Genomic DNA, 10,919 nt, shown 5'->3' on the forward strand with positions numbered 1-10,919 from the left:
GCAGTTGGGCCTCCTGTGTTCTCCTGTAACACTCTCTCCACCTTGTCAGCCCCTCACTCAGTCCCATTTCTTTCTTTTTGTAGTAAAGTAGCTTGAAAGAGTTGCCTTAACTCCATAGTCTCTGCTTCCTCACCTTCCTGCTTGCTGCTCCCAGGGCAGCTTGCTTCTGCCCCCACGACTCCCTGAAGGTCTACCAGTTCTTCTTAGTTCTCAGAACTTACAGTACACTTTTCTAGTAAATGATTTGACCTTTGAAAAGACACAGTGTTGACCATCCTACTCTCTTGAAACCCTCTCTTTGTCCCTATGTGCTGCTCTTCCTACTCTGCACTCCCTCTTGCTTGCACTCACCCCCAGCTCTTTCACTGCCAATTCTTGTTTAGCCTGCTTGGATGGGGTAGATTCCTTAGAGTCCCTTGTCCTTCTGTTGTCCCCACTTCTTTCTCTTTATATTTGCTGTACTTTCCCTGTGATGTCTTAGCCCAGTTCCCTAAATATATGTCCCTAGTTCCAGACCATTTTTAAAGTACACACATGCTTGATATCTGCCAGTGTGTGTCTCAAGACATGACATTCTCAACTCCTTAGCTCCTCTACCCTCTGTCCCCGTTGCCTTGCTCAGGACCCACCCCCTCCCAGCCCCCAAACAATTGATTGCTTTGTACTGGGTGATAATGCAGTAGCTTTAGGTTCCTCTTTTGTCACTTGATATATCATAATTATTTATGCAACTGTTCCTTCTGTGGTTCATTGGCTATAAAAGAGTTTATCTTCAACGCTTATAATAGTTTCTTCCATTTTTAGCATGATTTCTGGCCCAAAATAAGGGCTCAGTAAATGTTTGTTGAATACTTGATGAAGACTGATTACAGACTTTACAGGCTCAATTGAATCATTCTGCAACAAACCTGGAAGCTCAACAATAAAACCTGGTTTTATGACTCAATTTTCTGTGAGACATACAGATACTCTGAATTCCTGAGATAAGCATATGGGCCATTTTTGTTGAATATTCTAAGAATGTGTCTGAAGAACACTCCTCAGTTCTTGGCAAGAGCTGGTCTTAGTATCTCATCCCAGTGTAAAAAGTTATGTATAATCTTAGCTTTGACTGTGATGACTTCCTGCCACAGCCCACCAGAACACTAACTCAGATCCATCAGTTCCATCCCAGTGCCCAAATGTACCGACCACAGGCTGCACCGCAGAAGCATCTACTCCTGCTTTGCCACCCATGACACCTTCCTTTACTCTTCTCCACCCTCGGTTCATGTTTTTAATTATCACCAGTAGATTTGACTCAGTCTACATGGCATCACTCTGATGCATTAGAAAGCTCTTAAGGCTTTAGGTGTGGGTCCGAAAAGTTATATAGACTTAATATTTCTTTACAACCTTATTTCTCAAACAAAAATATAAAACTATTACAGAGGTGTTTTTCTTAGTCCCAGACAGAATAAAACTGTATTGGACAAGATATGGTTGAGCAGGTATTTCTGACTGTAGGCAGTCAACAAGCATTGGATACTCTCTTAGAGGGAGCGAAGCATTGTATTAAACACAATGGGTAAGAAATTAAGAAAAAAATGTGGTTCCTATTTTTAAATATGTCTGTGTGCTGACTCATTTAGAAGTTGATCACAGGTATTATGGAATGACCGGAGTCAGTCTTAACAGCATAAACTTGTCTGTATATCACAATTACTTTGGTATCTTTAAAATAATAATGGTGCCTTGACCCACACCATTTTTAGGTCAGCATTTTTAGGGTATTGAGAATGGGACTCTGCACTGTATCTTAAAAAGACCTTATTGCTGATTATAATGCAGCCTATGGGCTAGCTTTTGGAAATCACTGGTCAATTTATCACCTAAGTAAAACCCAGCTGAACTATCTGGATATGGAAATAACTAAAAGAGCCATGTTCATTTATTTCTCCAGTTTAAGTGACACAATTTTTCAGAAATTCAAATTTTTAGTTTTACAATTTTGTAAAGCAAAAACTCAAAGAAAAATGTAAGTGCATTTATTTTATCCTAAATGAAATGTCTGGATTTTTTTCTTATGTGTTTTATATATAATTTACTTGTAATGCTGAAATGGTTCATGATTCAGCTTTGCTAATGAGTGCTAATAGGGAGAGCATCTGGCATATTGGAATAAGTTATGGCAATCATGAAATTCAAATCAAATAACAAATACTATCAAGTGCCAGCTTTGTGCCTGCATAGTTACAAATCACCAAAAAAATTTTTAATTGAGGATGTGAGCTATTAAGTAAAGGCAAACTGTGGGAAGATAGTAAGTAACATTTATAAGTAGTGACATTATAAGTATATTTAATGAAAATATCAGGGGGATTACCAGTAATCCCCCTGAGTCAACTGGGGACAAATTGAATTAAATTCTGTAGTGTTAGAGTTAATATCATTGATGTTGGTGTTATTAATTTCATATTTTTAATATTCTTCAAAATGGACTCCAAAGATCTTCTCATGTTGCATGTGTACAGTGTACAGCATCATTTCCAATGCTCAGTAAGGTTAATTTGCTGATTTTTAAGGCAGCTAAAATAACATAGAGTTGGGAATAGTAGAGAAATTATAGAGCATGAGAGGCATCTTATTCATGACCTAGAAGCAAAAATTAAATTACTCCTTTGGCAGAGGTCAAGCTGTGGGGGACAGAAAGAGAGAGAAGAGCCATAAATGAGGTTTGTTTGGGTAGAAGTCAGGTGTATGGAGAAATGGGGAAAATGTCTTTAAAGAAAGGGAGAAGAAAATTGTATTTGGAATCCACAATGGCATGGATACTGCTGTTCTAGAATCTAGAAGAATACAGTGCTCCTGGAAGTAGATGGGGGGCACTTGGTGGGGTCAGATCAGCATTCAGGATTGAGTGAAGACAGAATAACTTCATCCCTCTTCACTGCCCATCAAAAGACAGCTTTGAAACTTCATTTGAGAATGATATAAAAGACAGACAACCTTCCTATATTTCTAAGCAATAAATTAGCAATATGGTTAGATTTTCAATATTGTAGCCCAACTCCTGAAAATTCTTTGCCTGGTTTTGGTATTAGGGTGATGTTAGCTTCATAGAATGAGTTTGGGAGTATCCCCTCCTCCTCTATTTTTTGGAAGACTTTAAGGAGAATGGGTATTATGTCTTCCCTGTATGTCTGATAAAATTCCGAGGTAAATCCATCTGGCCCGGGGGTTTTGTTCTTTGGTAGTTTTTTGATTACCTCTTCAATTTCATTGCTGGTAATTGGTCTGTTTAGATTTTCTGTTTCTTCCTGGGTCAATCTTGGAAGGTTATATTTTTCTAGGAAGTTGTCCATTTCTCCTAGGTTTCCCAGCTTGTTAGCATATAGGTTTTCATAGTATTCTCCAATAATTCTTTGCATTTCCGTGGGGTCCGTCGTGATTTTTCCTTTCTCGTTTCTGATACTGTTGATTTGTGTTGACTCTCTTTTCTTCTTAATAAGTCTGGCTAGAGGCTTATCTATTTTGTTTATTTTCTCGAAGAACCAGCTCTTGGTTTCATTGATTTTTGCTATTGTTTTATTCTTCTCAATTTTATTTATTTCTTCTCTGATCTTTATTATGTCCCTCCTTCTGCTGACCTTAGGCCTCATCTGTTCTTCTTTTTCCAATTTCGATAATTGTGACATTAGACCCTTCATTTGGGATTGCTCTTCCTTTTTTAAATATGCTTGGATTGCTATATACTTTCCTCTTAAGACTGCTTTTGCTGTGTCCCACAGAAGTTGGGGCTTAGTGTTGTTGTTGTCATTTGTTTCCATATATTGCTGGATCTCCATTTTGATTTGGTCATTGATCCATTGATTATTTAGGAGCATGTTGTTAAGCCTCCATGTGTTCGTGAGCCTCTTTGCTTTCTTTGTACAGTTTATTTCTAGTTTTATGCCTTTGTGGTCTGAAAAGTTGGTTGGTAGGATTTCAATCTTTTGGAATTTTCTGAGGCTCTTTTTGTGGCCTAGTATGTGGTCTATTCTGGAGAATGTTCCATGTGCACTTGAGAAGAATGTATATCCCGCTGCTTTTGGATGTAGAGTTCTATAGATGTCTATTAGGTCCATCTGCTCTACTGTGTTGTTCAGTGCTTCCGTGTCCTTACTTATTTTCTGCCCAGTGGATCTATCCTTTGGGGTGAGTGGTGTGTTGAAGTCTCCTAGAATGAATGCATTGCAGTCTATATCCCCCTTTAGTTCTGTTAGTATTTGTTTCACATATGCTGGTGCTCCTGTGTTGGGTGCATATATATTTAGAATGGTTATATCCTCTTGTTTGACTGAGCCCTTTATCATTATGTAGTGTCCTTCTTTATCTCTTGTTACTTTCTTTGTTTTGAAGTCTATTTTGTCTGATATTAGTACTGCAACCCCTGCTTTCTTCTCACTGTTGTTTGCTTGAAATATGTTTTTCCATCCCTTGACTTTTAGTCTGTACATGTCTTTGGGTTTGAGGTGAGTTTCTTGTAAGCAGCATATAGATGGGTCTTGCTTTTTTATCCATTCTGTTACTCTGTGTCTTTTGATTGGTGCATTCAACCCATTAACATTTAGGGTGACTATTGAAAGATATGTACTTATTGCCATTGCAGGCTTTAAATTCGTGGTTACCAAAGGTTCAAGGTTAGCCTCTTTAGTATCTTACTGCCTAACTTAGCTCGCTTATTGAGCTGTTATATACACTGTCTGGAGATTCTTTTCTTCTCTCCCTTCTTGTTCCTCCTCCTCGATTCTTCATATGTTGGGTGTTTTGTGCTGTGCTCCTTCTAGGAGTGCTCCCATCTAGAGCAGTCCCTGTAAGATGTTCTGTAGAGGTGGTTTGTGGAAAGCAAATTCCCTCAGCTTTTGTTTGTCTGGGAATTGTTTAATCCCACCGTCATATTTGAATGATAGTCGTGCTGGATACAGTATCCTTGGTTCAAGGCCCTTCTGTTTCATTGTATTAAATATATCATGCCATTCTCTTCTGGCCTGTAGGGTTTCTGTTGAGAAATCTGACGTTAGCCTGATGGGTTTCCCTTTATAGGTGACCTTTTTCTCTCTAGCTGCCTTTAACACTCTTTCCTTGTCCTTGATCTTTGCCATTTTAATTATTATGTGTCTTGGTGTTGCCCTTCTTGGATCCTTTCTGTTGGGGGTTCTGTGTATTTCCGTGGTCTGTTTGATTACTTCCTCCCCCAGTGTGGGGAAGTTTTCAGCAATTATTTCTTCTAAGATACTTTCCATCTCTTTGCCTCTCTCTTCTTCTTCTGGGACTCCTATAATACGGATATTGCTCCTTTTAGATTGGTCACACAGTTCTCTTAATATTGTTTCATTCCTGGAGATCCTTTTGTCTCTCTCTATGTCAGCTTCCATGCGTTCCTGTTCTCTGATTTCAATTCCATCAATGGCCTCTTGCATTCTATCCATTCTGCTTATAAACCCTTCCAGAGTTTGTTTCATTTCTGCGATCTCCTTTCTGGCATCTGTGATCTCTTTCCGGACTTCATCCCATTTTTCTTGCGTATTTCTCTGCATCTCTGTCAGCATGTTTATGATTCTTATTTTGAATTCTTTGTCAGGAAGGCTGGTTAGGTCTGTCTCCTTCTCTGGTGTTGTCTCTGTGATCTTTGTCTGCCTGTAGCTTTGCCTTTTCATGGTGATAGGAATAGTCTGCAGAACTGGGACGAGTGACGGCTGGAAGGACTTCCTTTCTTGTTGGTTTGTGGCCCTCCTCTCCTGGGAGAACAGCGGCCTCTAGTGGCTTGTGCTGCGCAGCTGCACGCAGACAGGGTTTCTGCTTCCTGCCCGGCTGCTATGGAGTTAATCTCCGCTGTTGCTGTGGGCGTGGCCTGGCTCGGGCAACTACTCCAAAATGGTGGAGTCGCGTTGGAGCAGGAGCTGCTGGGAGGCTATTTATCTCCGTAAGGGGCCCCCCTGCTCCCTGCAGCCCAGGGGTTAGGGTGCCCAGAGGTCCCGGATTCCCTACCTCTGGATTAAGTGGCCCGCCCTGCCCCTTTAAGACTTCCAAAAAGCACCCGCCAAAACAAAACAACTACCACAAAAAAAAACAAGAAAAAAAAATTTTTTTAATTAAAAAAAAAAAAAAATTTTTTTATTTAAAAAAAAAAAAAGGTGGTCGTTCGTTTTTCTTTATTCTCCGGTGCCAGCCTCAGGCCTCTGCTCACCGGTCTTTCTGCCCTGTTTCCCTAATATTGGGGTCCCTGTCCCTTTAAGACTTCCAAACAGCGCTCGCCAAAACAAAGCAGCAAAAAAGCAAAAAAAAAAAAAAAAAAAATGGTCGCGCGCTTTTCTTATGTTCTCTGTCGCCCAGCCTCCAGTGCCTGCTCACTGTTCTTGCTGCCCTGTTTTCCCAGTATCGAGGGCCCTGCGCTCTGGCCCGGATGGCTGGGGCTGGGTGTTCGGCAGCCCTGGGCTCCGTCTCCCTCCCGCTCTGCCTGTTCTTCTCCCGCCGGGAGCTGGGGGGAGGGGCGCTCGGCTCCCGCGGGGCCGGGGCTTGTATCTTACCCCCTTCGCGAGGCGCTGGGTTCTCTCAGGTGTGGATGTGGTCTGGTTATTGTCCTGTGTCCTCTGGTCTTTATTCTAGGAAGGGTTGTCTTTGTTATATTTTCATAGATATATGTTGTTTTGGGAGGAGATTTCCGCTGCTCTACTCACGCCGCCATCTTCCGCCCCTCTCCTGAAAATTCTTATGTAATAGCAAGTAAGTTTAAAGAAATATTTCACCTATGGACATAATGAAAATATATTTTCTATTGGTTGCATATCTCTTATAAGCCTTCTAAATGGTTTAGTGGTAACATATTCTTCATGTTGATCACATATCTTTCAAAACAATTATGAAGAGTGGTATCAATGAAAAAGAATGCTTCATCAGTTATGATAAATGTCATTCATACTCCAAGTTCTGTTTTTGGTGGTTTTGTTTTGTTTTGGCTTCTTATGATTTAAGTCATAAAAAAAGAAAAGATTTTGAATTATTACTCCTTTTCTCTTTATCCTGGATGCCTATTTATGTTGAATGACCCAAGTTTATTAATACTAGAAGTTTATTAAACTAGAGTCCCATTGTGGGAAGAGGCACTCTTCTTACTTGTGCAAATATTTGCTACTGGAATTTGGATTTGCAAATAGACTGCTCTAGTTTGGTTGTGCTTTATGAAAAACAGGTCAGCTTTGAGAGATGGAACTTATTATTCACCAGAGGAACATCATAGAAACAGAGAAGACCAACTCATGAAAGAGAACAGGGACCTTAGAAGAAAATTTGAAAACAAACTTTATGCTTTTTTTATTCTTTAAAGCCTGAACTGCAAAATATGTGTATATGAATGATACAACTATTCATCCACATTAGATCTTACCCTGCAAAAGGGGATAAATTAATTTACAAAAATACATACAATACAAAAGGTTAAGATAAATTACTTGAGCAGTCTGGGCCAGAGGACTATTTGTGCAAGAATATAAGATGTTGTCATGCTCTGAAACAGTTGCTAAGGGAAGGATAGGAATTTGGCCCTATACTTTCTATGTCATCAGAGAAAAGATGAAACAACACCCACTTACAGAATTAGGATGTCTGCAAGATCAAAGTAGATCCATTCTCTGGACAAAGCACAGCCTTTCCTAACCCTGAGACCTCAGAGAGAGTTATAGAGATGCTGCTGTCGTCTCTGTAACCCTGACATAGGTACAACAGTAGCTTCTGCCTGACTTTAGTACAGTGACCCTCAGCTTAGATCCAAAAAACCAAAAGTACAATTCAGTAGAACGATTCCAAAAAGACAACTTCCACACAGAGTGATAGGATACAAGGCACAAAACATGAATTGCCTTTCACATGTATTAAACTGTCCTGTTAAGGAATGAAATGAGAAATAGCAAGTCATAATAAGAAGTGCTGCAAAGAAGAACTTAAGGAATCAAAGGGATAACTTCTGTGTTACATAAAGTGATAGCTTTGTTTTAGTCCTCCTGGTACTGGATAGTTTATACTTTCCTGAAAGAAAGCAGAGGCCATTGAGATCATTTGTAAGGATGTTCTTCATAATAAGGAACTTACCAAAGGCACCAAACTCTAATGACCCCATATTTTACATTTTTTTTTCTGTGTTACTAATATTTGCTAGTCTATTTGGTTGCTAATAATACAGATCTTTGAAGTGCTGACTGGTAGGCATATTCAGTTTCTGCTTAGCCTAAGCAAGAAGAACTGAAAAAGCTGGGGATTCTGGAGACCCCACTGCCGATGGTGGTTCTGCTGCCAAACTGTCATCAGTAACATGTCTCTCTGTTCTTCCATTTCCAGCCTTTACTCACTACCAGTGTGGTGTAAGTAGGCCAATCAGTGAGGGACAAATGATTTCTTTTTCAGTTTCTTAAATGGAAATGTGATGGTTGTAGGACAAAAGTCATGAGACAGGTCAGCTGGATAGCTGTCCACAGGGCAGCTATGCCATGCCGTGCACAACACAGCAACATGACATCAGCACATCACTCAGTGGTTCCTAACACACTATGAGGTGAGCAGGACCAGTAACACTCCTGCTATTTTCTAGACAGACAATCAAGGATCAGGAAGATTAAGCAACTTACCTGAGGTCACACTGCTTGTGAGATGGCACAGACTGGACTGTTCTAGAACAGTTCTAGAACTTGAGCTCACAGCAAGTAACCAGAGTCCCTGCTCTCAGAGAGCTCACCTTCTAGGGAGGAGTAACAGATAACAAAAAACAAGCAAACAAATATTATCAACTAGTGCTAAGTACTATAAAGAACAGGTAAGGATAGAAAGCTGAGGAGGAGTAGAAGTGGGGAGGTAAGTAGAGATGTGCTGTTTCATATAGGGACAGTCAGGAGAGGACTCTGAGAGGCTGACCTTTGCACAGAGATCTAAAGGAAGCGATGTCCCCTGAGAGAGAATATGCTCATTTTACACCTGATATGCTGGCTAAGGTATAGAACCCTCCATTTTGACATTTGCTTATATTGAAAGTATATGTGTTGGCCTATATATTTTACACATTTTTTTGCCTCATGTAAAAATTGCCATTCGTGATTATTATCACATTGGTAATTATTATGAAGTGTTCCCAGCTTGGTGGAAGTAAAATCTGCTAGACTGGAATAAATCTAATTATGTCATCTAAAATGTGGTAAATACTGCCCAAAATATCCTGACCACGCACAGAAAGCTGGGCTGAATTAAACAGCAGATGGGGTTTCAGGATATAATGGAATAAAGATAGTCAGAATTTTATGGCCAAGATTGTATTTCCCAGAGTAAGTGAATCCAATAATTCATTTCAATTAGATTTTTTAAAAAGTATAAAATTTCCCTACTTTGAAAACGTTTATAATTCGGTTTGGCCAAAAACAAACAAAAGAACAAAGCAAACAAACTCATGGTGTATAAATGAATTCAATAATAACAAATGGCCTGCAGCTGAGCTGGGCTTCCCCAGGAATTAGTAAGTTCTTGCGCACTTCTGAAGCACCCAGGCTCTGGAGCTGCTCTGGTTAATGCCCCTTATTTTGCTCCAGGATCAAGGTGTCCTATCCCTCATTCTGTAATCTTCTTTGCTCTGTGAGATGGAGCCACTCAGTCATAACAGGCCATCTCTTTGGTCTCAAGACATTTTTCCTTCTTCACCCTCCTAGTTTAGGTAGTTCTCAACTCTGCAAGTGAGGAGAGATGGCCCGGGGAGATAAGACAGCAAAAAGGATGCTTTAGCTTCTCCTGAGACTGAAATGCAACTAACCTCTTTAAAATGGGAAACTTTGAGAGCTTCTGAGTAGATGTGTGGCAATTAGTGGAGGTCAGATGAATTTGGTAATGATTTCAGCTTTTATTTTAATGATTTTCCTACTTCATCAAATTTATACTCACAATGGTAGAAGGCAGGAATTTAACAAATGTTGAGACTGAAATGCAACAGAGTAATGAGGATGATAACATTTAATTTAGTAGATGTCCTTAAGATCATTAACATTTATACATTACACTCATTTGATCAAAATTCTTCAACAGCACTTCAATATGCCTCTAGCATTTCAAAATAGAATTAAAGAAGAAAAAAATTTGGTGATGATTATAACTGATTTGGCTCTTTTTGGTTGGAAATAAGACCATACATACCTACAATGGGTTATTTTCAGAGAAGATCCTGTAATTAGCAGCACAAACTCATCTCTTAGCTCATTATTTAGAAATAAGACACAAAAATTATTAAGAGAATATGAGCAACTTTTTCCTGAATGCATCTCCTCGGGCAAGGGAAACAAGATAAAAAATGAACAAATGGGACTACATCATGCTAAAAAGCTTCTGTACAACAAAGGACACTATCAGCAGAACAAAAATGCATCCTACAGTATGGGAGAATGTATTTGTAAATGGCATATCCAACAAGGGGTTAACATCCAAAATATATAAAGAACTCACACACCTCAACACCCAAAAAGCAAATAACCCTATTAAAAATGGGCGGAGGATATGAACAGACAATTCTCCAAAGAAGAAATTCAAATGGCCAACAAGCACATGAAAAGATGCTCCACATTGCAAATTATCAGGGAAATGCAAATTAAAACCACAATGAGATATCACCTTGCACCAGTTAGGATAGCCAACGTCGAAAAGACAAGGAACAAGAAATGCTGGTGAGGATGCAGAGGAAGGGGAACCCTCTTACACTGCTGGTGGGATGTAAAATAGTTCAACCTTTGTGGAAAGAAGTATGGAGATTCCTCAAAAAAAAACCCACTAAAAATAGAAATTCCATTTGACCCAGGAATTCCACTCCTAGGAATTTACCCTAAGAATGCAGGATCCCAGTTTCAAAAAGACATATAAACCCCTATGTTTATCCCAGC

This window comes from Manis pentadactyla, chromosome 9 (genome assembly GCF_030020395.1).
Source record: "Manis pentadactyla isolate mManPen7 chromosome 9, mManPen7.hap1, whole genome shotgun sequence".
NCBI lineage: Eukaryota > Metazoa > Chordata > Mammalia > Pholidota > Manidae > Manis > Manis pentadactyla.